Source organism: Muscardinus avellanarius, assembly GCF_963383645.1.
Source record: "Muscardinus avellanarius genome assembly, chromosome: 6".
NCBI classification, from domain to species: Eukaryota; Metazoa; Chordata; class Mammalia; order Rodentia; family Gliridae; genus Muscardinus; species Muscardinus avellanarius.
The window spans coordinates 130,495,854-130,519,255 of record NC_137791.1 but is presented as its reverse complement, the minus strand read 5'-3'; the positions used below and the strand labels follow the sequence as shown (position 1 = coordinate 130,519,255).

Sequence of the window (23,402 nt, the reverse complement as noted above, 5' to 3'; positions counted from 1 at the left end):
TTCCAATACATTATTTTAAATTCTAGCCAGAGCCCTAAGGCAGAAGAAAGAAATTAAAGGAAAACAAATAAGGAAAGAAGAACTAAAGTCATCTCTGTTTGCAGATGATATGATTCTTTCCATATTTGAAAAATTTAACCAGTGATAAAAAAAAAATTGTAAAGTAGCCAGGTGTGGTGGCACATGCTTGTAATCCCTGTACTTGGGAGGCTGAGACAGGAGGATCGCACAGGTTCGAAGCCAGCCTCAGCTACTTAGTGAGGCTCTCAACAACTTAGTGAGACCCTGTTTCCAAATAAAGTATAAAATAAGTCTGGGAGTATAGCCCAGAAGTAGAAAGCCCCTGGGTTCCACCCTCAGGACCACACACACACACAAAAAATGTAAAGTAGCTAGATACAAAATCTACTTGCAAAAATTGTTAGCTTCTATATATACTAATCACAAATCCACTGAAAAAGAAATCTGGAAAATAATTCCATTCACAGTAGACTGAAAGAGAAGGGAAGAAGGGGAAAGCAACTTATCTAAATCTAACCAAGGATGTTTTAGGACCTCTACAATGAAAATTATAGAACACTAAAGAAAGAAAAATTGAAGAAAACCTTAGAAGGTTAAAAGACTCTCCCATTTTCTTGGATAGGCAGATTGTCAAAATGCCCATACTACCAAAAGCAATCTAAAGAGTCAATGCAATCCTACCCAGATACCAATGTCATTATTCAGAGATCTAGGGGGAAAAAAGGTCTTAAAATTCATATAGAAAAACAGTTGACCCAGAATAGTCAAAGTAATTCTGGGCAACAAGCGCCATACTGGAGGCATCACTATATTTGAATGCAAATTTATATTACAGAGCTATACTAACAAAAACAGCATGGTTTTGGCATAAAAACAGACACAAAGACTAATAGAGTAGCATAGAACCTCACACAGGCACTTGATTTTTTTTTTATTTATTTTTTTTTTTTGGTGGTACTGGGGTTCCTGGAAGCCCTTCTACCTCCGGGCTACACTCCCAGACCTATTTTTACATTTTTATTTGGAAACAGGGTCTCCTAAGCCAGCACGCGGGGCTGGCTTCGAACCTGCGCGATCCTCCTGTTTCTGCCTCCCAAGCGCGGGGATTACAAGCGTGCGCCACCACGCCCAGCTAGGCACTTGATTTTTGACAAATGAGCCAAAAACATACATTGGAGCAAAGTCAGACTTTTCAATCAGTGATGCTGAGAAAACTGGATAGGCATATGTAGAAATATGAAATTAGGGTTAGGGCTAGCTTGAGTACTTGACAGGGAGATGAACCACCACAGATCAGTATTAGCTGGTTTTGGTGTTTATATTAACAAGAAATGAGTTTTAACTGTATTTTACTGAAAAATTTGCAGATTGGTTATCTAGTATCTAGTATTACTAACAGAAAAAAGCTTTTAAATATAAATTTATATCCATTCTTAATAACAATGAAATTCTTCCTAAGTATATACTGGGTCTTGAGCTTGAGTTACTAACTAATGATAATATGAAGCTATCATGATTAGCAAAACAAGAAAAATATATGCATTGTAACTGCATCTGTGATTAATATCAAGTTATACACAGTCATAAAACTAAGCTTAATTATAAATTGAGCAGCCTGTTTGTATACTTACAAAATTTGTTAAAAAAGAAAAAACTTGTACCACTGAATAAATGCTCTTCCTTCTGTCAATAAATGGCTCAAGTAATATGCAAAAATTAATATGAAAACAATAATGCATCTCTATTGTCGATATGTTTTGTTATAAGATACAAGGAAAACAATTTTACAGTAAGGTGTAAGAAACAGGTGAAAGTAGAAATGGTCTGAACATGTTCTCTTCCAGTATTTGTTAGATTTTCCTTCAATAACAAAATCTATGAAAAAATGACTTTCCATAAAAGAACTAAAAGGAAAAGGCAGCATATTTTCAACATGATTCACTCCTCAATTAAAATCATTGTTTATTTGGATGAGTAGCTATTTGGACAGGAAAGAAAATACAATTCTGAAAAGACAGTACCACCACTTTATAAATGTTAAAAATGTACAAGCATGCTTCTAAAGACAGTTTCCTCAATGTAAAATGTTTAAGCTCATTATTCCTCCCTGCCTTTTCCCAAGTCAAATTATGAACCTTATATCCCAAGAACTCCCACTGTCAATTTTTACCCAACACTATTATTGAAAAATCTATTAACAAATATATCTCTGCTTTAGAATTGCAAGAATTGAAGAGTTAAAGTCATAAAAAATGCTGAGAACACCACTTTATTTGCTTAAACATGTAGCCTTCCAAATTCAGTAGAAAATCCAGAAATGAATTTCACATAAATGGCCAAGTCTCTTATCTTTCAAGAGAGTCAAGACTATTCACTGGGAAAAGAGTAAGCTCTTTGATCAACAGTAATGGTAAAACTAGGTAGCCACATACAAAAGGGTTACAGTTGGATCTGTATTTTACATCATCTACAAAAATCAAGTCAGAATAGAATAAAGACCTAAACATAAGACTCAAAAACATAAAATTCTGAATAAAACACAAAGGAAAAGTCATTCTATATAGTAATGATTTCTCATATATGACATTAGAAAGAAAGGAAGAAGGAAGGAAGGGAGGAAGGAAGGAAGGGGAAAGGGAAAGGGAAGGAAAGGAAAGAAAAGGAAAGGAAAGGAAAGGAAAGGAAAGGAAAGGAAAGGAAAGGAAAGGAAAGGAAAGGAAAGGAGGAAGAACAAACAACGAACAAATGAAACTGTATCAGACTTAAAAACTTTTGCTGGGCCTGATGCACATGCCTGTAATCCTAGTACTTAGGAGGTTGAGACAGGAGGATTGTAGCCTCAGCAAGTAGTGAGACTCTCATCAACCTATAGAGACCATGTTTCCAAATAAAGAATAAAAAATAAAGCTGGGGATGTAGCTTAAAAGTAAAAGTGTCCCTGGGTTCAACACTCAGACACACACACACACACACACACACACACCCCAAAAATCAAAAACAAAAAAACCCACCAACTTAAAAACTTTTCTACACCAAAGCACACAATTAACAGAGTGAAGATAAAACCCATAAAATGGGAAAGATATTTGCAATCATGTCTTTGACAAGGGATTAATATCTAGAATATATTTCTAAAAGCCTATAACTCAACAACAAAAACCTAAGTAATCCAATTTAAATGTACACAAAGAACTTTTACAGATAGTTCTAACATGATATATCAGCAGAAAATACAAATGGAAGTCACAAAGAGATATCACCTCACACAAAGTAAAATGGCTACCATGAGGAAAGGAAGACCGTAAAACAGTGTTGATGAGGATGTGGGGGTGTAAAGCAGCATAAGTGCTATAGAAAACAGAATGGAGGTACCTCAGAAAATTCAACACAGAGCTGCAATATGACTTCACTCCCCTCCTGCCTCCCCTGACCCACCTTGTTCAGTTCCCTGGAGTCTTTGTTCATCTATTTGGTGCTGCCCTTATTTCTGAATAGCTGTCTAGCTCCCACATGTAATATAAAACGTACATCTACTCATTTTCTGAGACTGGCTATACTTGCTTAGTATAATATTGTCGAGTTCCATCCATTTTCCATAAATGGCATGATTTTATTCTTTTTTATGTTTAAGTAAAATTCCATTGTGTATACATATCAAAGTTTAGTGACCCACTCATCTGTTGACGGACACCTAGGCCGGTTCAATAATTTAGCTATTATAAACTGCGCTGCCATGAACTGATATGCAAATATCATTAAAATACTCTGATTTCATTTCCTTTGGGAAGATGTCCAGGAGCATTGTTGCTGGGTCATATGTTAGTTCCATTCCCCATCTTCTGAGAAACCTCTACCCTGATCTCCATAGTGGCTGTGCTAGTTTTCAATCCCACCTATTCCCCTACAGCCTCATTAACATTTATTACTGTGTTCTTGATGTTTGCCATTCTAACTGGAATTAGATGAAATATCTCAAATTCCCCTGATTGCTAAAGATAATGAATATATTTTCATATATTTGTTGCCCATTTATATTTCTTCTCTTAAGTCTACTGCATTCAGTTGCCCATGTTTTGATTAGGATTTTTTAAGTGTTAAGCTTCTTAAGCTCTTTGTATATTCTAGATATTAGTTCTTTGTCTGAACAGTACGTGATGAAGACCTCCCATTCTATAGATCTCTGTACCTTTTTGGTGGTTTTCTTTGCTGCACAGAAGCTATTTATGATGTGTGTGTGTGTGTGTGTGTGTGTGTGTGTGTGTGTGTGTGTGTGGTTATGGGATTCCTGGAAGCTCTTCTACCTCCGGGCTATACTCCCAGACCTATTTTATATTTTTTTAAATTTGGAAACAGGGTCTTTTAAGCCAGTGCGGCTGGCTTCGAACCTGCACAATCCTCCTGATTCTGCCTCCCAAGCACGAGGATTAAAAGCGTGTGCCACCACGCCTGGCATTGCACAGAAGCTATTTAATTCTATCTCAGTCATTAATTCTTATTTTAATTTCTTGAGCTTTCAGAGTTTTATTGAGGAAGTTTCTACCTATACCTATATGTTGGACTGTTGGTCCTTTGCCCTTTTTCTAGCAGTTTCAAAGTTTCTGGTCTAATTTCTAGGTCTTTGAACCATCTTGAGTTGACTTCTATACAAGGTGAAAGGTTAGGATTTAGATTCATTTTTCTACATATGGATAGCCAGGTTTCAGGAGAAACTCAGCAGGTAGTAAAACTCTCATCAACCTAGTAACACTACTTCCAAATTAAAATAATAATAATAAGGTTAAGGTAGAATGATAGAAAAGTTCTGGGTTCAATCCCTAGCACCACACACACACACACACACACACACACACACACACACAAAAAAAAAAAAAAAACCATCTTTTTCAACATGGTATACGAACGTATGCTATGCCAGGCGTGGTTGCACACGCTTGTAATCCTAGTGCTTAGGAGGCTGAAACAGAAGGATCATGCAGGTTCGAAGCCACCCTCAGCTACTTAGTGAGGCTCTCAACAACTCAGTGAGACCCTGCTTCCAAATAAAATATAAAATATGTCTGGGGGTGTAGCCTGGGGGCAGAAAGCCCCTGGGTTCCCTCCCAGTACCACAAAAAAAAGAGAACATATGCTATAATGATTAAGACTTTTTCATCCAAACCATAATGATGCTTCATCTTTTGAAAAAGGGAAAGTACTATGTGATGCTAATTACTTATATAATTAATGTCTACTCCCTGTCAGTGGAAACATTGTAAGTATAAACTATTTTTGCTCCTCATTTTGCACAAAACAGGAACAGAATATTCTCAGTGAAATGACTGTAAAAAAATGTCACTGTCTAGCTTAAAAGAAGTAAAAGCAAAATATAAATATAGCACTTGTACAGATTTTCACAGTAATTTTTAGGTTATCAAGGAAACATCTAGAGTGTTGATCTGGTTATACTCAATTCAAACAAACTACTTGTCACATTAACTACCTCCAGGAAGTTACTCCAAACACAAAATAAACTGTTTATGCCCCTACTCAGATAGATAACATGACAGATTGTTATTAGTTGAAGACAGATGAAATACATTAATTTGATTGTGAGTGTGTGTTTAATTTTCCCCTGCCATGTACACTCTCTAATGCTGTCTTTCCATGATGATACAGTAAATCATGCCATATTAGAAGAATTGCTAATGCAAGAAAATAAAAAATTACCAAAACTTAGCTTTGACTTTCAATATTCTTAACCCAACCTTTTTATGAAAATAACTGCCTGAAAATCACTGGGTTCCAGGAACACATAAAGAAAAAACTAAAAACATAAAGAAAGGACTTTAATTTCTAATATATATTTAACATTTCTTCTATATACTAGTATTTATATTTCTTTATGAAATGTCCCTTCTTCTTCCCATGTTCTACTGGGTTTTAAGTATTTATCTTATCAGTTGTGTAAGGGTATTTTATAATACTACACTTGCCATATTTGTTTCAAACATTGCTCTTAGGATAGAATTTTCTTTTTAAATGTTGCATGATCTTTGAAAAAACAGAAATTCAGATTTATGGAATCAGATACTCTGAAATAATAAGCTTGGTATTGTTTCAGCTACGCATATTTGGTTATTTTGACTCATGCATCTAAAAACAAAAACAAATGAACAAAAAAGCACATAAGACAATAGCCACTCACAAAGTATTTGCTGAGTGAAGAAAAATAAATAAAAAATGTCAGCCAGGTGTGGTGGTGCACATTTGTAATCCCAGCATTCGGGAGGTTGAGACTGGAGGATCATGGCTCGCAGATAGCCTCAGCTACTTAGCAAGGTTCTTTACAACTCAGTGAGACCCTGTTTCAAAAATAAAAAAGACTAGGCTGGGAGTGGTGGCGCATGCTTGTAATCCCCGCGCTTGGGAGGCAGAGACAGGAGGATCGCGCAGGTTCAAAGCCAGCCACGCGCACTGGTTTAGGAGACCCTGTTTCCAAATAAAAATGTAAAAATAGGTCTGGGAGTGTAGCCCGGAGGTAGAAGGGCTTCCAGGAACCCCAGTACCACCAAAAATAAATAAATAAATAAAAATAAAAATAAAATAATAATAATAATAATAGACTAAAAAATAGGGCTGGGGAGTATCTCAGAGGTACAATGCCCCTGGGTTCCATCCCCAGGACCACCAATAAATAAATGAATAAATACAAAATATCAACTATGCCGAAAATAATATTTAACCTTTTGTTTTATAGGAATATTACACAGGATTTGAAATTAATGAAGTAGAGTTTCATGCCACAAAAAGACTAAATCTCATAAAACTGGTGAGACTTGTGAGAAACAACACACACAAGTTATTTCATTTATATGAAATTCTAAAATGGTAAGGCTAAAATTTGGTAAAGCATGCACTGATAGTGAAACCAAAAGAAAAATAAAGATCAGGACAAAGGATACAGCTACCTGAGGACAGAAGGGGGATAAACAAAGAAAGGCACCTGGTAGGCCATGAGGAGTTGGCAATGCTCTACTTCCTGACCTGGGAATAGTTCTTTAAAGTACATACACTGCACATTTCCTTCTGCATGTCTACCTCATTATATTAAACATTCTATTAAAATAATTATTCTATATGACAGTCTTCCCTTAAAAATCTAACTTTTTATTTGATCACTGTTGCAAAAAGCAACAACAACAACAAAAGTTTCGCTCTTCCCAAAGATCTCTAGTATTTCTTTAAGCATCAAATCATACTCTTTTGACCCACCTATATATCTCATGAGCCTAGTGGATTTTTCTCATTTATTTGCCACCTGACTCTACTAGATCTCTACCTGCTAATTTCTTTGCTTCTAGAAACTACTCAAGGTTTACATTATATAGATTCTGAATACTGTTGCAAGATTTGCCTAAACTATATGCATTGTGTTTATTTTGTGCAATCACATACATATCCAAAATCAATGTAGAAGGATTCTGAGATAATAATGAATACTCTTAACATTGCAGAGTCATCAAAAGAACTCCAATAGCAACCAGTATCAGGAAAATGGAGTATGTAAGAATCCATATTATATCCTTAGCTCATCTAGTGCAACTAATTAGATTAACTGCTTTCCTTCTGGTGATGAATCACACACAACTACTTCCTCTACAATCTCTGATTAAGTAGATCTCAGTGAGGGCATAGCACTATCTAATAGGTGAACTTTTTCCACATTTGTGACTGACTACAACTTTTCTTGCTTTCTGTAATATTGTGTACAAACTAATCACAAAGATTAGCATTTGCCTACATACTACACGTCTAAAGGAACTAGAATATTAATGACCTTTCCTTAGTTGAATTCATGTCTTGGGCTTTTTCTATAAAAATTCTTATTAGATAATTTCATGCTGATAAGGTACTATATGGGTTTAATAGGAAAGGTCTGTGTAATAGGTAGATATAATAAGGTCAAGGTTCACTTACAACATTCATACATAAATTTGAATTTACAAGAAAAAAAAAAGGATGTACCCTACCTAGACATTAGCATACCCTGGCATCTCCCAAAGAACAGAAAAACTGCTTTGCTTAGGCAATTGTATCATGGTTTTTAAATCTTTCTTTATATTTTCTATTTTCCAATATATATTTATATTTTCTCCTATTTCCAGTCACTATGCATTAGTAATAACAGGAAAGGGGAAGTAATACAACATGATTTAAAATAACAAGCTGGGCGTGGTGGTGTACACTTGTAATCCCAGCATTTGGGAGCCTGAGACAGGAGGATCACGGTTGGTAGCCAGCCTCAGCTACTTAGTGAGGGCTTCTGCAACTCAGTGAGACCCTGTTTCAAAATAAAGAATAAAAACAGGGCTGAGGGTGTCGCTCGGAGGTGGAATGCTCCCAGGTTCCTTACCCAGTACCACAAAAAACAAACAAACAAACAACAACAACAAAAAAAAACAATAAGCCAGGCGTGGTGGTGCACTCTTCTAATCCCAGTACTTGGGAGGCTGAGTCAGCAGAATCACAGATTAGAGGACTGACTCTTAAAGTAGTGAGACTCATCAACCTACGGAGATCCTGTTTCAAAACAAAAATAAAATAGGGTTAGGAGTATAGCTTGAAGGTAGAATGTCCCAGGGTTCAATCCTCAGTGCCACACACAATAAATACATAAATACATTAATTAATTAACAACAAAACCTAAGGAATAAACAGAAAGTTGTGCCAAAAGCAATAGAAGAGTCCAGGAATAACAAGCACTTGTAGAGCACTACACTTACTTTACTTTACTTTGCACAGTGATCATCATTTTAGAGATGAGAACACCAAAGTGTAGAGAAAGCAAAACGACTCGTGTGAGACCACAGATCTAGGAAGTGGCGGGTGCACATCTCAATGCCCAGGCGTCTTAACTACCACACTACCTTCTCTTCACACATGCAGTCCTCTAGGAACAGCATTCATCACATATTGTTTCGTCCCTATCTTCACAATGAAATATAGTTCATGCTTTCATTGCTACACAGTACTTTTGTGTGAACATTATCACAATCTATACATCTTTTCTCCCACTCAAGCTGTCTCCAACGGTTAGTTACTACCAACAGTGAAGCTGAGAATAGAACATATGAATGGAACACGAGGTCTAAGATACACAGCTGAGTAGAACTTCCAAGTATCCACCACGAATGGTCAACTTTACAAAACAACAGTATATTGTTTTCAAAGAGTGTTTTCAAAGTATGTACCAATTTATAATCCATCTAGTAGTGAATATGAGTTCCTACAGATTCACACTTGACTTTTGCCAATGTAGCATAAGTATCTCATTGTAGTCTTATTTTGCACATCCTTAATTAGTGTATTTTTTCATATGTTCTTAAGCCATTAGTCTCTTTCCATAAAATTCCTATTTATATCTATCTATTTTTATAATTTTCCTTTTTCTTGTAAAGCTACAAAAAACTTTTGTCAATCATCTGCGTTACACATATCATTTTCTTTGTTTTTGAATTGTTTACTGTATCATTTCATAGAAATAGGTGTATTTATCATATGTGGTTAGTAAATTCAACATTAAATTTTTAAAGATTTTTTTTTTTTTTTGGTGGTACTGGGAGTTGAATACAGAGGCAGTCTACCTTCAAACTACACCCCAGCTTGATTTCCTTTTTTTCTTTTTTTTTTTTCTTTTTTTTGATGGACTGGGGTTCCTGGAAGCCCTTCTACCTTAGGGCTACACTCCCAGACCTATTTTATATTTTTTTAATTTGGAATCAGGGTCTCTTAAGCAAGCGCGGCTGGCTTCGAACCTGTGCAATCCTACTGTCTCCGCCTCCCAAGTGCAGGGATTACAAGCGTGTGCCACCACGCCCGGCTGATTTTCTTATTTGTAAACAGGCTCTTGCTAGGTTGGTGAGAGTCTCACTATGTTGCAGAGGCTGGCTACAAACCTGTGATCTTCCTGTCTCAGCCTCACAAGTACTGAGATTATAGACATGTACCACCACACCCGGCTAACTTTAAAATTTAGTAATTACTTCTTGTTTAAGAAATCTTTCTATATCCCAAGAGAGGAAAGACATTTCCTCCGCCCCTCTGTCTTCCTCCTCCTTTGTTAACAATGTGGCATTTAATCCATTTATCTGATTTTTATGCATGGTATAATATAGGAACCATTAGCTTTTAGTCTCTAAAAAACAATAACTCTTTCAGAATTATTAGACATCTCTTTTATTTCCTGAAGATCTTCAACATCATATCCATTATAATAATGTTCTTCCACTTATGTGAGACTTGGTTTCCAGTGTCTAAATTCTGTTTCCCTGGGTCAATTCTATATATCTTTATAAAAAGCTATTTTAATAAGTCTTGATAACCCACATGGCAAATGATTCTCACTTTGTATCTCAATAACATATTATCTATTCATGTTTTTTACTGATCCATGCATATTTGAGATTTAATTTGTTTACACAAAGACCATTTGACTAAAATAAAATTGAATCAATATATCAATTTGAAGAGAACTGTTATCTTTATACTGTCCAGTGTTTGTATCCTTGAATCTGGTATTTCCTTTAGGTCTTGTGTGGGGAGCCATTAAGGATTTCGCCTAAATTAATAATTCTGACTCAGCTGACTGTCCTTCACCCAGAGTCAACAAGGTGTGGAGTCATGGAAAGTTCAAAATAAAAGGTCTGGGAGAAGATCAGATGGTGATGGCACGAGGGTACTGATGAACCTATCTGTAATATATGTGCTTTGGATTGGTCTTTATTGTATTCTGGTGGTGGTAGCACGAGGATATTGATTGACCTGTGAACTGTATAAACACCTCTGGGAAAACAAACCCAGCATCAGCACAAGAGAGAATCCTGACCCAGGAGCAGTTGTTGACCAGTAGGAAATATTGACCCAGGAGCAGGGGTTGGCCAGTAGAGATAGTAGACTGGCGGGCCCCCCATGTTAGAATAAATTAAATATTCTGAGAATCAAATTCTTAAAGTTAAATTCTTCATCCTCACACCTCTCTTCAGAACCTGTACTTTTGCCGGCTGGCTCTAGCAGTCTTGTCCTTATGTTTTGGGGGTTATTTATTCCTCAAGGCAGGATTTCTGTGTAGCAAATCATATTACCTGAGAACCCATTAGCTTAGTTCTTCCTTTCCAGTTTGTAAAGTCTTACATACCTTTTTCCTTGCTGTTTCATAATAGTTAGGACCTTAAGAAAAATGTTGATTTGGAATCGTAAATCAATTTCTTGACTTGTACCTGATCTAAGGTGGAAAACATTCATTCCTTTACCATGAAGTATCACATTAGTTGTGCAATTTTTCATAATGCTATTTATCAAGCTGAAGTTTTTTCTCATTCCTGGTTTGCTGAGAGCTCCTTTTAAAGTCACAAATAGATGTTAAATTTTACTAAATGTTTCCACTCATGTATTGAGATTATACTATGGTTTTTCTTCTTCAGCCTATGCATTCAGTAAATTACTCTAATTGATTCAAATAGGAAACTGGCCTTGCATTTCCAGGATAAACTCCAACTGGTCATGATGTAAAATCCTTTTCAAATATTGCCAAATTCATGCCCTCTCAGTTACTGAGAGGAGTGCTAAAATCTCAGTCACAAAGGTAGATCTGTCTATTTCTACTTTCGATTTGATTAGTCTTTTCTTGGGTTTTGGAATTCCATTGGTGGGTTATATACATTTATAATTGTTAAGCCTTTTTTATAAATTGATCCTTTGATCAATATGCAATGTCCTACTTACCTCCACTAAATTCCTTGTTTCTGGTATGAATATAGTTATCCCAACTTTCTTCCAATTAGTGGTTGTGGAATATATAATTTTCTATCCTTTTAAACTCTCTATAACTGCATATCTAAAGTAAGTTCCTGAACCAGGAATGATGGCACAGGCTTTTAATCCCAATACTTGGGAAGCTGAGATAGGAGGATCACAGGTTTCCAACCAGCCCCAGCTACTTAGTGAGGCCCTCTGCAACTTAGTGAGACCCTGTTTCAAAATAAAGAATAAAAAGTAGGGCTGGGGTGTCGCTCCAAGGTAGAACGCCCCTGAGTTCCATCCCCAGTACTGCAAAAAACAAACAAACAAACAATGAATTCCGTATAAACAACATATAGTTCAGATTGCTTTTTTATTTTTTATTTTTGGTGGTACTGGGGTTCCTGGAAACACTTCTACCTCTGGGCTACACTCCCAGACTTATATTTTTTTTATTTGGAAACAGGATCTCTTAAGCCAGCGAGGCTGGCTTCGAACCTGCGCAATCCTCCTGTCTCCACCTCCCAAGCATGGGGATTACAAGTGTGCCACCACTCCCGGCCAGATTGCTTTTTTAAACAATATGACTATCTCTAGGTTTTAACTGGTATATGTGGATCAGGTATGTGCAAATTTTATCTGTAAAGTGCAAGCAAGTAACTATTTATGGACACTAAAATTTGATCTCCAAATAATTTTAAAGTGATGTGAATTATTATACTTCTTTTGATTTTTTTCAAAAGATTTTGAAAAGTAAAAACCATTCTTAGTGGATCATACAAAAAGAGCTCATGGACCATAGTTTGCTGACCTTTGTTCTATTCTACTACTAAAATCATTCCTGCTGAAAAACTGTCTTTCTGTGGCTCTTATGGTAAATTCTCAAGCTCTTTAAACCATTTTAACTGTTTCCAGTTCTTCCTGCCTTGTACCCTATACTCCAGCTAACAAAATGTTGCGAATTCCCCATATATTCTGGACCACTTACTTCTGCAGCTTTATTCATTCTCTTCCTTCTTCCTAGAATCCTTTCTGACACTCTTTATGGCACACTCTTGTGTGTTCCTTAAGTTTCTGTGTAGTACCTCTGCTATAAAATCTTCCCTGACCATATGTCCCTATAAAGTCTCCTGTGTCCAAATACCACACTCTAGGACAACATCCTGTTGTCTTCTACCATTGTACTTGGCACATAAAAGACACTCATAAATGAATAAGTTAGTGAATGAGCACTTTAAACAGGAAACACTGTGCAAATGTTTAAATACATAAGAGTTAAATTCTAACATGTACTTATGTATTTATAATCAAAATGTATTTTATTTTTTTAAATTTTATTATTTATTTATTTATTATTTATTTATTTATTATTTATTTTTTGATGGTACTGGGGTTCCTAGAAGCCCTTCTACCTCTGGGCTACACTCCCAGACCTATTTTATACTTTTTATTTGGAAACAGGGTCTCTTAAGCCAGCAAGGCTGGCTCTGAACCAGTGCATTCCTCCTGTCTCCACCTCCCAAGCAGAGGGGGGGGGATTACAAGCGTGCGCCACCACGCCCAGCAAAATGTATTTTAATAAGACTAATTTTAGAAACATTTTTAAATTCCAATGAAACTGAAATCCATGTTGTCAATTATAAAAGGTCCCTACACCAGGCATGGTGGTGCATTCTTCTAACCTCAGTACTTTGGAGCTTAGACAGGAGGACTGCAGATTCAGTCAGCCTCAGCTACTTAGTGGGGCCCTCTGCAACTCAGTCAGACCCTGTTTCAAAATAAAGAATAAAAATCAGGGCTGGGGGTATAGCTTGGAGATTAAATGCCCCCGGGTTCAATCCCCAGTATCACAAAAATAAGTAAATAAATAGTCACCTAGATTTTAATATTGAACTTTGCAAATTCTCAGAAGATGGTGTTAGACCAATGTTAATAAGCCAAGAAACATATAATTAGGCTATTATACAAATAAAAAATGCTTCCTCTAAAAAAAATTGATCTACTTAAAGAAAAGGCACAAGCAAAAATAATTCCTAACAGAAATTCTCTTTTGAAAACAAAAATCCATTCCTGAACATACCTTAGATTAAAAACAATTTTATCAATTCAAAAATATAGAATAGTAGCCAGGCGAGGTGGTGCACGCTTGTAATCCTAGCATTCAGGAGGCTAAAACCTGAGGATCGTGGTTCACGGATAGCCTCAGCTACTTAGTGAGGCCCTCTGCAACTCAGTGAGACCCGGTTTCAAAACAAAGAATAAAAAATAGGGCCCAGGGTTGAATGCCCCTGGGTTCCATCCCCATACCCGCAAAAAAAAAAAAAATAAATAATATATATATATATATATATATATATATATATAATAGTAATTAAAATATATATAATAGTAATTATTAAACCTTAATGTTTATTAAAATGATTCTGAAAAAAGAGAAATTTAATTTTAAACATGTTCTCTACTGCAAAGAATTCAGGCCGTGGTCCCAATGTATTAGCGTATCAAGTTAACACCCTACTGGTATAAATGGCAGTAGTAGAGAAAAAGTTGGAATAAGGAAAGGAACAAAATCATACCAGCCACCTTGGTGCTCAATATCAAAATTAAACAGTATTTTCTTCAGAAATTAAAGGGAACAAGTTCAGTTAATAAATTTTAACAATATGCACCTAGTTTTTGTTTTAGTTTTTTTGTTTGGTTAATACTATTACTATTATTATTATTGTTGTTGTTGTTGTTTCCAGACACCTGCCATTCTGTTGCTTTTTTTGTTTGTTTGCTTGCTTTGTTTTGTTTGTAAACTGGCCACTCCACAATTTTTGGTTAAGCCTAAATTATAAAAAACTCTAAAAGAGGATTTCGGAATCACTACTGAGAATTTTTAAAATTCTACATCCAGGCATTCATTTTCAAAAGATAAAACATTTTGTGTAGAATATCTGTCTCCTTATGACAAATTAAATCCACACTTGGAAAGTAAACGGCTTATACTGAAAGCCTGAAAATGTTTCTGACTTGAAAGGAGATAAATATACACAGCCAAAATCTCAGTCCAAGAATATCTGATTTAAAACCAGCAGTCTTTCGTCTACTGGGGTGTGTTACTAAATGATACACTCTATATTTGATATGGTCAAATATAGCTCATGGTGCTTATTTAAAATAAAACTCCCAAAGTGTATCTCATGGATGCAAAATGGTATATGAAGTAGAAACAATAAACATAAGAGTTTATACCTAAAAGCAGCAAAAGATAGTGGTCACGCTAAAAAAGGATGTGGTTACTCTACATGGACTACACAGCAACTTAAAGGTATTGCTATGAACTACAGTTCTTTGGGTAGGTAAATGAATCATTTGATTCTAACCAAAACTGTCATATATTTCTTTTATGGAACTACAACAAAATCTTTTAATAAGAAAATCTGACAAGTTTCCATTACAAGTCAAATAAAATTCTTAATTTTCATGATGAATTCGTGGGAAAGCAATAAAAGGAAAACTACTGAACTCCAATTTCGATTTTTTCATGGTATTTGAAGACCTGGCACTGTGGCACACACCTGTAATTCCACTAGTTGGGAGGCTGAGACAGGAGGATCACAGTTCGAGATCAGCCTTAGTAACATAGTGAGACCTCATTTAAAAATGAAAATAAAAAGGGCTGAGTGCACTTCCCAGTACCAAATTAATAATAATAATATTAATAATAATAATAATATTTCTCTCTTCCCCCCTCCAAACCCTGTTAGATCACCTTATTTATCGAGAGTTCCTCCTATGACTCATTTTCTCCCTAGCTTCCACATATAAGGGAGAGCAGATTTCTTTTTTGTGACTGACTAATCTCATTTAGCATAATGTTCTCCAGTTCCATCTATTTCCCTGTAAATGACATAATTGTGTTTCTCTTTATAGTTGAGCAAAATTCCATTGTGTACATATCCCATTGCTTTGTAATCCATTCATCAATTGATGGACATCTTGGCTTGTTCCAAAGTTTGGCAATGGTGAATCGTGCAGCTACGAACATAGGCATGCATTCGTTTGGTAATTTGGTTTCCATTCTTTTGGGTAAATACCCAGAATATTGCTGGATCCTTATGGTAAGTTTGTTTCCATTCTTCTGAGGATCCTCCATACCATTTTCCAAAGTGGTTGCACTAATTTGTAATCCCACCAACAATATATTATAGATTTCACACTTCTCCAATTCCTTGCTGATATTTGACATTGTTTATGCTTTGAATTATTGCCATTCTAGTTGGAGTTAGGTGAAATCTCAGGGTGGATTTGATCTGCATCTCTCTGATTGCCAATGATGCTGAGCATTTCATGTATTTATTGGCCATGTAAATTTCTTCTTTCATGAAGTATCTATTTAGTTCACTTGCACATTTTTTAATTGGGTGATTTGTTGCTGAGTTTCTTGAGTTTCTTGAGTTCTCTGTATATTCTAGATATTAGTTCTCTATCAGAGCAGTGGTGGCAAAAATCTTTTCCCATTCGGTTAGCTCTCCCTTGAGGTTTTAGATAGTCTCTTTTGTTGTACAAAAGCTTTTCAGGTTAATGCAGTCCCACATAGTGATCTCCCACCCTCGCCCCACCGCTTCCTCTTCCCTCCCCTCCCAACAATGAATATCCAGGTTGACCATGCTACATTCATACTTTTACACATATTTGAATATAGCTCCTCTATTAACCTCAGCCTTCTTCCTCTCCTACCCTTCCATTCTAGATTTGCTGAGGTTTGCCCTCCATTATCTGGAGTCTCTCTGGTATCCCCAGTACTCCCAAGTTTGAGAAAACATATGTCCCTTCTCTTTCTGTGTTTGGCTGATCTTGACAAAATGTTACCCAGGCATTTCCATCTTCTTGTGAATGACATAATTTTGTTCTTCTTTATTGTTGAGTAGAATTCCATTGTATTTCCCATAATTTTACAATCCATTCATCTGCTGATGGAGACCTAGGTTGATTCCATATTTTGGCTATTATGAATTTTGCTGCTATGAACATGAGTAGGCATATGTTACTGTAGTTCTCTATTTCAACCTCTTTGGAAAGATACTCAGGATTGGTAGAGCTGGATCATATGGTGGATCCATTCCCAGCTTTCTAAGGAATCTCCACACTGATCTCTGTAGTAGTTGAACTAGTTTTCACTCCCACCAATAGTGGGAAAGAGTTCCTCTTTCCCCACATCCTTGCCAGCATTTGTTCTTATTTGATTTCTTTATGCTTGTCACTTTGGTGGGGCTAGATGGAATCTCAGCATTGATTCTTTGAACTGCTTTTTTGTTCTCTACTTCAATTATTTCTGCTCTGATTTTAATAACTTCCTGCCTTCTGCTAGCTTTGGGATTAGACTGTTGCAGTTTTGCTAGGTCCTTGAGATGTGTCATTATGTTGTTTACTTGGCGACTCTCTGTTCTTATATGGGTACTCAATGCTATAAACTTTCCATTTAACATCACCTTCAAAGTGTCCCATAGATTTTGGTAAGTTGGTTGTGTCTCTATTTTCATTTAATTCCAGAAATTTCTTTATTTCTCCTCTTATTTCTGATCTCACCCACTCATCATTCATTAGTGCATCATTCAGTCTCCATGTATTTAAATAGTTTCTTTTTGTCTTCCTGGTATTGATTTCTACTTTTATTCCATTGTAATCTGAAAAGATGCAGGGAATTATATTACATCTTTTGAATTTGCTGCTGCCTGCTTTGTGGCCCAGGATGTGATCTACTTTTGAGAAGGTTCCATGGGCTGCTGAGAAGAGTGTGTATTCTGCTGTTCCTGGTTGAAATATTCTTTATGCCCATTAGGTCTATTTGGTTTATTGTTTTCTTTAGTTCTGAAGAGTCTTTACTCATCTTTTGCCTTGAAGATCAATCCAGTGGCATAACAGGTGTGTTGAAGTCTCCCAATGTTATTGTACTTGGGTCTATTTGAAATCTGATGTCCTGAAGGGTTTGTTTTACAAATGTGGGGCATAAACATTTATTATCATTATCTCTTCTTGGTGAATTGTTCCTTTTAATAAAAGAAAGTATCCTGAATTTTCTCTTTTGATGTATTTTAGCTTAAAGTCTGTTTTGTTGGATATCAGCGTTGATACTCCTGCTTGTTTTTGGTCTCCATTAGCATGATATATCTTTTTCCATCTTTTTACTTTCAGTCTATGAATGTCTTTGGCTATCAGATGAGTTTCTTGCAATCAGCATATATTTGGATTATGTTTTTTAATCCACATTGCCAATCTTTGTCTTTTAATTGGTAAATTAAGTCCTTTGACATTCAGGGTTATTACTGAAATATGATTTTCGTTTTCTGTCATTTTGTGTTCTATCTTCTGTTTGGTGTAATGTTATTTCTTCTTTACTTAGGTGCACCGGGTCAGTCGCACACCCATGCTTTTTTCAGTTAATCTCACAGTGCAGAGTACTGGATTCCTTCTGCCATGGTTCCTTTTTCTGTTTTGGTTCGTGAACTTTGTTTATTTTGTTTGTCAAGATGCTGCCTTCCCGGTAGCTGAACTTTATTTGTTCCAGCTACCGAGATGTGCTGCATCCCGCAGTCACCATTTTGAATCCTATCCTTGAGAAAGTTTATACCTATGCCTATGTGTTGCAGTGTTGGACCTATGCCCTCTTCAAGAAGTCTCAAGGCCTCTGGTCTAATTTCCAAGTCTTTGATCCATCTTGAATTGACTCTTGTACAAAGTGAGAAAGTGAGGTTTACTTCCATTTTTCTACATATGGTTAACCAGTTCTGCCAATACAATTTGTTGAACAGATTATATTTTTTCAAGTGTCTGATTTTGGCCCTTTTGTCAAAAATCAATTGGCTGTAAGTGTGTAGATTATTTCTGAGACTACTATTCTGTTCCATTGGTCTTATATCTGTTTTGGTGCCAGGAACATGATGTTTTTATTATTATGGCTTTGTAGTATAGTTTAAAGTCAGGTATTGTGATTCCTCCTACATGGTTTTGGTTGCTAAGAACTACTTTGGCTATTCTGTTTTTGTTGTTGTTGTTCCAAATGAATTTAAGGAATAATTTTTCTATCTCTGTAAGCAACAACCTTGGTAATTTCATGGGTATTGCACTGAATCTGTAGATCACTTTTGGAAGTATGGCTGGCTATTTTGATGATATTTATTACGCCTATCCATGAACATGGAAGATCTTTTCATCTTCCAAGGTCTTCTTCAATATCTTTTTTCAATGTTTTATAATTTTCTTTGTAGAGGTCTTTTACTTCCTTGGTTAAGTTTATTCCTAAGTACTTTATTTTTTTGTAGGATATCCTGAGTAGAAGTGTTTTCTGGATTTCTTTTTCAGTGGATTTATGGTTGGTATACAGAATACCTTCTGATTTTTTGAGACTGATTTTGTATCCAGACACTTTGCTCTAATTGTTATCAGTTGTATAAGCCTTTTGACTTAAAGCTGCTACAGTGCCTACTACTGAGGACCAGCCTGCAGTCAGAGAGCATATCAACACGTAGCTTGATCCTTTTTTTTTTTTTTTTTTTTTTTTTTTTTTTTTTTTTTTTTTTTGGTGGTACTGGGGTTCCTGGAAGCCCTTCTACCTCCGGGCTACACTCCCAGACCTATTTTATATTTTTGAAACAGAATCTTTTACGCCAGCACGGCTGGCTTTGAACCTACGCAATCCTCCTGTCTCCGCCTCCCAAGTGCAGGGATTACAAGCGTGCGCCACCATGCCCGGCTGCTTGATCCTTTTAACTCTTGGGCAAACCATCTCTTGTGGCCAACCAAGACTAACCAGAACAAAACAGAGGACATTTGGAGAAATAGATTTCATTTTGGCCCAGTTAACCTGGTACAGCATCACCACAGAAAGAATCATATCAGTGCCTCCACAGACTCTTGAGCTATTAACTATTAAGAAGGCAAAAAGAGAGAAAGACAGTAGATACAGCAATAAAATCCCTAACTCAACCCAAGGTAATGTCCTCACTGCTACAAAGGACAGCCAAAGCTCGGCATGGTGGCACACACATGTAATTACAGTACTTGGGAGGCTGAGCTAAGAGGATCGCAGGTTCACGGCCAGCCTCAGCTACTTAGTGAGGCCCTCAGAAACCTAGTGAGACCTTGTTTCAAAATAAAGAATACAAAAGGGGTGCTGGGGGTATAACTTGGAGGTAGAATTCCCCTGGATCCAATCCCAAGTACAAAAAAAAAAAAACAATCAACCTATTGCCTGCCTGTCTATACACCAAATCAGAAGCCTGACTGCTAATGTGCCACTGACAGGTTATACTTACGGCAACTTTGCATGCAGGTAAGAACTTAATTCATGTCAAAGGTAAGAACTACCTGCTAAGAAAATTAAACAGTGACCTCATAATAAATTTTAAAAGTCAAATCAGCTACCAATAGTATTAAATTCTATTTTCATTTTTAAATAAGAACAAGTTAAAAATAAAAATATGAATGTAAAGCCACAGGGCTGGTGATTTTAGAAAAATAGTCAATAAAAAGAGTGTATGACAATGCTAAAAAATGCAAGCATATGTGTATGGTAGCCTTAAGATCAATATTATAAACATAAAGCAAGAATAAGTGAAGTTAAAGAAAGAACAAGAAGAAAATAAGACAGAGTTCTTAAAACTTTAAAATACAGTTTTCAAAATCAAATTGAAATAGGCTAAATAGTAAAATGTATTTGGTAGAAAGTGTATTGATCCAGAAAAAAAAACTGAAACATTTTCTCAGACGTAATAAAATAAAATCCAAAGAGGTAGAAGTCATAAAAGACAACTTAAAACTCAGATGTGACTATATAATGTAGCTCAAATATCTACCTAAAACAGGGCCTGGGAAGATAGAAAGGAAGAGAATAATAAACACAATTAAATTTTCCTAGGGTGATAATATAGATTTAAAACTGAAAGAGCCATAAAAGAAATACAAAATATTATTTTTTAATCTAAACAATAAATACTCTAAAGTAAATAAAATCTATATAGAGAAAAATATAGTTGAAATGGTAATCAAAACTAACATCAAAATTTTCATTTTCAACATGAAATATAAACACAACAGAACAATGACTACAAATTTATGGGAAAAGAATTTTGTATTAAAAAGCCCAAATTAGCCGGGCGTGGTGGCGCACGCTTGTAATCCCAGCGCTTGGGCAGAGACAAGAGGATCACGCAGGTTCGAAGGCAGCCTCGCTGGCTTAAGAGACCCTGTTTCCAAATAAAATATAAAAAATAGGTCTGGGAGTGTAGCCCGGAGGTAGAAGGGTTCCATCCCCAGTACCAACAAAAAGAAAAAGAAAAAGCCAAAATTATTGTTAAAATATTAACAAAATTGCATACAACAAAGATGCAAGGTATACCACACAATACAAGCTTAGTGAAATATGATTAACTGATGTAATAAGACAAAAAATGTTGGTCCATTAATTCAATGAGTATAAATAAAAAATGAAGCTGGGAAAATCCAATCATAACATGAGTGTGAAATAAAGCATACTGTGAAGCCAATGTATACTTAATAATAACCTGACACAAAAATTTAGGATTAAAAGAAAATTACACAAAAAAAGGAAAAAGGAAAAAGCAAAAGTTCAAAATTATGCTGTATATATTCATTGATCATACTGTTAGAGAAATTCTGGACCAAATGTTAAACTTAATAATTTAATCCTAATAGTAAATATTTAATTATAAAGGTAGCCACAGTTAAAATATATTTTATTTTATTTATTTTTTATTTATTTATTTTATTTTTTTGTGTGGTACTGGGGCTCCTGGAAGCCCTTCTACCTCCAGGCTACACTCCCAGACCTATTTTTACATTTTTATTTGGAAACAGGGTCTCCTAAGCCAGCGCACGCGGCTGGCTTCGAACCTGCGCGATCCTCCTGTCTCTGCCTCCCAAGCGCGGGGATTACAAGCGTGCGCCACCATGCCCGGCCTAAAATATATTTTAAATATAAAATCAGATGAATTGTACCTAGAAAATAATGAATACAAGTAAAAAGTATAAATGTTCAAATCTCTGGAGGAAAAGTAGTTTTTAAAATATAAACTGAATCTACGTGAGAAAGATCCTTGGAAAAATTCTCTTCCACCTGGCTTCCTTAAAGTTATCATACTCTAAGTATCAAAATCAAACCATAAACGCTCTTTGATATGTTCTAGAAGTACACTGAGATATAATATATAGATATATAGTAATCTTTGATGGTATATTACTTTTATCACGATCAGCAAGATAATGGATTCTGAAAATATAAGCCCCATTAGATGACAGTAAAATTAACAAATGAATGGCATATAAAACTAAAGTAACTAATACTGTTTTCCTGAAATCCTTCACAGTAATATGGACCTTTATGTTTCAACAACTCCAAGATTAGCAAATTCAATCGCTAACATCATGAAAAAGACTCACGATCCTGCCTTAAAGTTGTGGGTATCTGTGTGTATATGCAATTGAGGAGGGATTCTTACAGAAGGCCAAATCTGGTACAAATGCATTTTTCTCAAGACCTTGATGGTGTTACCATTATAGAAAGATTAACAAAAGCTTTTAACCTCTGTCAAAGTTCTTTTATAGGTTCTGGCAGGTTTTTTTTATTCAACTCATGAATACATAGTTCTGAGGCAACAAAAGTCTGACGATACAGCCATCTCACTTTGGAGTTGCATCAATTCTAAATAATACACAGATGATTATTCTCATGTTGGCGAATAAGGTTAATCTAAACATTTGGTTGAGCTTTATTAATTTTGGTCTTGGTAATCTTTACTCACAAAATTGTGACTAATAAAAATATTTTCATCTAAGGCCAGTTTACCATAATCCAAGGCTGCAGTGTATACTTTAGAAATTCCAAGGCCAGTCCTTAAAAGAAACATACTGGTATCTGTAGATTTTTAATCATTAACATTCTATTTTCCTCCTAATTTTTCATGAAATCAGAAAGTGCTTCAGCCACATGATCCAAGTGTTTAGAATTCCCTATTCACCTGATATTTTAAAATGAACTGATAAAGATTTCTCTAATTGTTTCTAAGTTTGGAGATTCTCTTCATGAAAAGAGCTACACATTAAATATAATATTTTTTTCTTCTTTTTTCACTCTTTGGTGCTGAGGATTAAACCCAGAGCCTCAAATATGCTAAAAATGCTCTCCATCACTAAAGTACAGCTGCAGTCAATATTTTATTTCATACATAAGTATAAAGGTATAAAAGAGTTGAAGATGCTGGGTGTGGTGGTACACACTTGTAATCCCAGCATTTGGGAGGCTGAGAGAGGAGGATGGCAGTTCGAGAATAGCCTCAGCTACATAGTGAGGCCCTTTGAAACTCGGTGAGAACTTCTTTCAAAATAAAGAAAAAAAGTTGGGCTTGGTGGCACATGCTTGTAATCCCAGCGCTTGGGAGGCAGAGACAGGAGGATCGTAACAGTTCAAAGCCAGCCTCAGTTACTTAGTGAGGCTCTCAGCAACTTAGTGAGACCCTGTTTCCAAATAAAGTATAAAATAGGTCTGGGGGTATAGCCCAGAGGTAGAAAAGCCCCTGGGTTCTACCCCCAGTACCACAAAAATA

At 35.8% G+C, this 23,402-nt stretch overlaps 1 protein-coding gene across 2 annotated transcripts in view; it reads right to left on the bottom strand.

Moving 5' to 3' along the window:
• RAB28 (RAB28, member RAS oncogene family) overlaps nucleotides 1-23,402 on the bottom strand; it is a gene marked incomplete at both ends in the record, with an annotated part of 100,481 nt that overhangs the window by 21,806 nt on the left and 55,273 nt on the right. The gene's annotated exons all lie outside the window — the stretch shown is intronic.